We start from the raw sequence: 5,963 nt of genomic DNA on the forward strand, positions 1-5,963 counted from the left end.
TATTGCTCCATCCCAGCTTCATCCGAATTCCTGGGATTTTATCAAAATATTTCAACTGCTTTGCCAAGAGTTAGGCGTAACACCTTCTGAAACTCTTTTCCTCTATCTTTTTGTCTCGGCCAAGCCCGGAGGTTCTTCCAAAAAGAAAGCTTCCTGGGTTTCTTTCAGATCGGCCCAGGGGCATAAAGTTTTTGCCATGTATGATGAGTCCTTTAAAGATTTTAAGAATTATTTCTTCCGAGTCCGTGCTGTTGAGGGGGTCCGCCCCTTTTGTCTTGATGAGAATGACGAGCCTGCTTTTCCTCTAGAGTGGCAAAAGAATGTGAGAGTGCCACGTTATACATGGGAGATGCTTAATGAGGTTGAGCGGGCTTTTGTATTTGTTCTTGAAGATTTGTGGGGGGAACCACCCCATCTGGATACAAAAAGATTCTTGAGTGATCCATCTTTGGTTCGAACTGCTTTGGGTACTGTCTGACTTGTTTTTATACTTGTTTCTGAGCTTTTCTTCTCCTATGTTATAACTCGTCATTTATGGTTGATTCTGTATTTTCAGAGATGTCAAAAAACAATGATTCCATGAAGGCCTACAAGAAGGCGAAGAAGGCTGCTGCTGCTCAAAACATCTCGGCCAAGGCGGCTGGAGAGGGATCTTCTCAAATTCCTGTGAAGCCGCCCGTGCCAAGTTCTCCTGGACCAAGGAAGGTGATCCCCACTCCTCGAGTTCGCCTGACTGATCCTCCACAGACTTCTGCCATTGCTTCTGGTGCTCCTCCCAACAAGAAACAGAAAACAATTGAGGCCTTTAACCTTGACGCCCCTGATTTTAATGCAATCGAATCATAGATCAGCAAATCAGTCCCTACGGTACCCTCCCCATGGATGATGTGTCGATCCTTCGCCATTTGGATTTTATGACCCGAAACAGTGTTAAAATGGCATATATGGGGGCTGCCCTGTACCCAACTGCTCAGAATCTTCCTCTCTATGCTACCAAGGAGTTTATGGAGGAGGCTAAACAGGAGTTCGACCGAATGAAGGGCCTGAAGGAAGAGCTTAAGGTAAAGGTAGCCAAGTTGGAGAAGGATCTGGAGAACGAAAAGGCGAGTTCCCTTGCTCTGGCAGCTTCTGTGCGGTTGGCCGAGGACACGGCATTGAGGCATAAGGACAGTTATGTGACATCTTATCGGGAGGTGGTGCGCCTGAGGGATGAGTTGGAGAATGCGCGAGCTGATTACTCCGAGCTCCAAGGTCATCTTGTTGGCAGCGTAACTGCTGCCTATGAGAGCTTGAGGGAGTAGGTTCGGATTATTGCTCTCGAGGCCGACCTTACTCTTTTCAGCCTGGATAATATTGTGAGGGATGGTAAGATTGTCCCTGATGACCAGGATGATGATGATGTTGAATCTCCCCCTGTGTCTTCTGCCAAAGTGTCAGCCTCTTCAGTTCCTCCAGATGTGTCTGACCCGGATTGCCAGATTCTAAACCGGGATGATGGAACCGTGGATGCTGTCCCCATTCAGACTCGGCCTCCTTCTCCCCGTACTGATGCTGCCGGGAAGGCTCCCGTTCTTTGCTGATTTCTCTTTGGATATTTGTGTAGTTGGCCCGGCTTGTGGGCTTTGAAAGTCTTTATTTGTAGTTTGAATATTTTGCTGACTGTTGATATTCCTTTTGGTTGCTTGTTTAGCAACTTCTATCTTGAAAAAACAACAAGTAGCTTTTATGCTTTTGATCCTGACCCCGAAGCTTTATAATATTGTATTTCATATCATGCTTGTTTGTCTTAGCATTTTTTGAAAATGTCGGAGCCTTCGGCCTCTTTGAATTGGGCTGGATCCTTTGTGGTCGTGAAGGGCTGGATCCTTTGTGGTCGTGAAGGGGATGGAATGCTCTTGGTGCTCCACCCTTAGTTGTCCCATGTTGGAACTTAATTCTCCTAGGGAGGTGTTGATTTGCTCCCAATAGTTTTGTTTGGAGGAAGATGCATCCCTTGAGGCATCTCAGGGATTTCATGATGAGGAATTTCCTCATGCTCTTGATGAGGTTCTCTTGTTTTCTCCATCCTTTTCTTAGTGATGGGTTTGTCCTCATCAATGAGAATGTCTCCCTCTATGTCAATTCCAACCGAATTGCGAAGGTGACAAATGAGATGAGGGAAGGTTAACCTTGCCAAAGGAGAGGACTTGTCCGCCACCTTGTAGAGTTCTTGGGATATAACCTCATGAACTTCCACTTCCTCTCCAATCATGATGCTATGTATCATGATAGCCCGGTCTATAGTAGCTTCCTCTCCAACCATCCCCTAGCCACGGGTTTGAGGTCATGCCTTCTTAGTTGAACCGGCTTCCCTCTTGAATCTCTCTTCCATTGAGCACCCTCTTCACATATGTCCATGAGGACTTGGTCCAACCTTTGATCAAAGTTGACCTTTCTAGTGTATGGGTGTGCATCTCCTTGCATCATAGACAAGTTGAATGCCAACCTTACATTTTCCGAACTAAAATCTAAGTATTTCCCCCGGACCATTGTAAGCCAATTCTTAGGATCTGGGTTCACACTTTGATCATGGTTCTTGGTGATCCATGCATTGGCATAGAACTCTTGAACCATTAAGATTCTGACTTGTTGAATGGGGTTGGTGAGAACTTCCTAACCTCTTCTTCGGATCTCATGTCGGATCTCCGGATATTTGCCCTTTTTGAGCTTAAAAGGGACCTCGGGGATCACCTTCTTCTTGGCCACAACTTCATAGAAGTGGTCTTGATGCACCTTTGAGAGGAATCTCTCCATCTCCCATGACTCAGAGGTGGAAGCTTTTGCCTTCCCTTTCCTCTTTCTAGAGGTTTCTCCGGCCTTTGGTGCCATTAATGGTTATGGAAAAACAAAAAGCTTTAGCTTTTACCAAACCAAACTTAGAAGGTTGCTCGTCCTCGAGCAAAAAAAGAAAGAGTAGAAGAAGAAGAAATAGAGGAGATGGAGTGGCCTTTGTGTTTTGGCCAAGGGAGAGAAGTGGTGTTTAGGTTGTGTGAAAATGAAGGAGTGAAGATGGGTTTATATAGGGGTGAGAGGGGTGTGTATGGTTTGGCTATAGAGGGTGGGTTTGGGAGGGGAAGTGGTTTGAATTTGAATGGTGAGGTAGGTGGGGTTTTATGAAGGATAGATGTGAGTGGTGAAGAGAATGGTAGGATTTGATAGGTGAGGGGTTTTTGGGGAAGAGGTATTGAGGTGATTGGTGAATGGGTGAAGAAGAGAGAGAGTGGTGGGGTAGGTGGGGATCCTGTGGGGTCCACAAATCCTGAGGTGTCAAGGATATCTCATCCCTGCAACAAGTGGCGTGTAAAACGCCCCTTTCTGCCAATCCTGGCGTTAAACGCCAAGCTGCTGCCCATTTCTGGCGTTTAACGCCAGCTTCTTGCCCATTCCTGGCATTAAATGCCAGTCTGGTGCCCTTTTCTGGTGTTAAACGCCCAGAATGGTGCCAGACTGGACGTTTAACGCCCATTCTGCTACCTTTACTGGTGTTTAAACGCCAGTAACTATCTCCTCCAGGGTGTTCTATTTTTCATTCTGTTTTTCACTGTTTTTGCTTTTTTCAATTATTTTTGTGACTTCACATGATCATCAACCTACAGAAAACATAAAATAACAAAAGAAAATAGAGATTTAACATAGATAAGTAAAAATTGGGTTGCCTCCCAACAAGCGCTTCTTTAATGTCAATAGCTTGACAGTGGCTCTCATGGAGCCTCACAGATGTTCAGAGCAATGTTGGAACCTCCCAACACCAAACTTAGAGTTTGAATGTGGGGGTTCAACACCAAATTTAGAGTTTGGTTGTGGCCTCCCAACACCAAACTTAGAGTTTGACTGTGGGGGCTCTATTTGACTCTGTATTGAGAGAAGCTCTTCATGCTTCCTCTCCATGGTTACAGAGGGATATCCTTGAGCTTTAAACACAGGGGAGTCTTCATTCACTTGAATGATCAATTCTCCTCTGTCAACATCAATCATAGCTTTTGCTGTGGCTAGGAAGGGTCTGCCAAGGATGATGGGTTCATCCATACACTTCCCAGTTTCTAGGATTATGAAATCAGCAGGGATGTAATGGTCTTCAACCTTTACCAAGACATCCTCTACAAGTCTATAAGCCTGTTTCTTTGAATTGTCTGCCATCTCCAGTGAGATTCTTGCAGCTTGTACCTCAATGATCCCTAGCTTCTCCATTACAGAGAGAGGCATAAGGTTTATGCTTGATCCTAGGTCACACAGAGCCTTCTCAAAGGTCATGGTGCCTATGGTACAAGGGATTGAAAACTTTCCAGGGTCCTGTCTCTTTTGAGGTAATCTCTGCCTAGTCAAGTCATCCAGTTCTTTGATGAGCAATGAAAGTTCATTCTCCCAAGTCTCATTACCAAATAACTTGGCATTTAGCTTCATGATTGCTCCAAGGTACTTAGCAACTTGCTCTTCAGTGACATCTTCATCCTCTTCAGAGGAAGAGTACTCATCAGAGCTTATGAAAGGCAGAAGTAAATTCAATGGAATCTCTATGGTCTCAGAATGAGCCTCAGATTCCCATGGTTCCTCATTAGGGAACTCCATGGAGGTCAGTGGGCGTCCATTGAGGTCTTCCTCAGTGGGAATCACTGCTTCTTCCTCCTCTCCATGTTCGGCCATGTGAGATGTGGTTATGGCCTTGCACTCTCTTTTTGGATTCTCTTCTGTATTGCTTAGGAGAGTGCTAGGAGGGAGTTCAGTAATTTTCTTACTCAGCTGACCCAATTGTGCCTCCAAATTTCTAATGGAGGACCTTGTTTCAGTCATGAAACTTTGAGTGGTTTTGATTAGATCAGAGACAATGGTTGCTAAGTCAGAGTGGCTTTGCTTAGAATTCTCTGTCTGTTGCTGAGAAGATGATAGAAAAGGTTTGCTATTGCTAAACCTGTTTCTTCCACCATTGTTGTTGTTGAAACCTTGTTGAGGTCTCTGTTGATCCTTCCATGAGAAATTTGGATGATTTCTCCATGAAAGATTATAGGTGTTTCCATAGGGTTCTCCCATGTAATTCACCTCTTCCATTGTTGAGTTCTCAGGATCATAAGCTTTTTCTTCAGAGGAAGCTTCTTTAGTACTGCCTGTTGCTGCTTGCATTTCAGACAGACTCTGAGAAATCATATTAACTTGTTGGGTCAATATTTTATTCTGAGCCAATATGACATTCAGAGTATCAATCTCAAGAACTCCCTTCTTCTGAGTTGTCCCATTATTCACAGGATTCCTTTCAGAGGTGTACATGAATTGGTTATTTGCAACCATTTCAATGAGTTCTTGAGCTTCTGCAGGCGTCTTCTTCAGATGAAGAGATCCTCCAGCAGAGCTATCCAATGACATCTTGGATAGTTCAGACAGACCATCATAGAAGATTCCTATGATGCTCCATTCTGAAAGCATGTCAGAAGGGCACCTTCTGATCAATTGCTTGTATCTCTCCCAAGCTTCATAGAGGGACTCACCATCCTTCTGTCTAAAGGTTTGGACTTCCACTCTAAGATTACTCAATTTTTGAGGTGGAAAGAACTTTACCAAGAAGGCATTGACTAGCTTTTCCCAAGAGTTCAGGCTTTCCTTAGGTTGTGAATCCAACCATGTTCTAGCTCTGTCTCTTACAACAAAAGGAAAGAGAATAAGTCTGTAGACTTCAGGGTCAACCCCATTGGTCTTGACAGTGTCACAGATTTGCAAGAACTCAGCTAAGAACTGATGAGGATCTTCCAGTGGAAGTCCATGAAACTTACAATTCTGTTGCATTAGAGAAACTAATTGAGGCTTAAGCTCAAATTTATTTGCTCCAATGGCAGGGATAGAGATGCTTCTCCCATAGAAGTCGGGAGTAGGTGCAGTAAAGTCACCAAGCACCTTCCTTGCATTGTTGGCATTGTTGTTCTCGGCTGCCATGGTTT

At 44.4% G+C, this 5,963-nt stretch overlaps 1 non-coding gene across 1 annotated transcript; it reads left to right on the top strand.

Moving 5' to 3' along the window:
* The first annotated feature begins 5,448 nt into the window (after positions 1 to 5,448).
* Positions 5,449 to 5,556, top strand: LOC148562798 (small nucleolar RNA R71). Its single transcript, XR_015887521.1, has one exon. It is a non-coding gene; the product is annotated as a small nucleolar RNA R71 (small nucleolar RNA).
* The last annotated feature ends 407 nt before the right edge of the window (positions 5,557 to 5,963 follow it).

Source organism: Arachis ipaensis, chromosome B6 (assembly GCF_059453495.1).
Source record: "Arachis ipaensis isolate K30076 ecotype BB chromosome B6, ASM5945349v1, whole genome shotgun sequence".
In the NCBI taxonomy this organism is placed as follows: domain Eukaryota; kingdom Viridiplantae; phylum Streptophyta; class Magnoliopsida; order Fabales; family Fabaceae; genus Arachis; species Arachis ipaensis.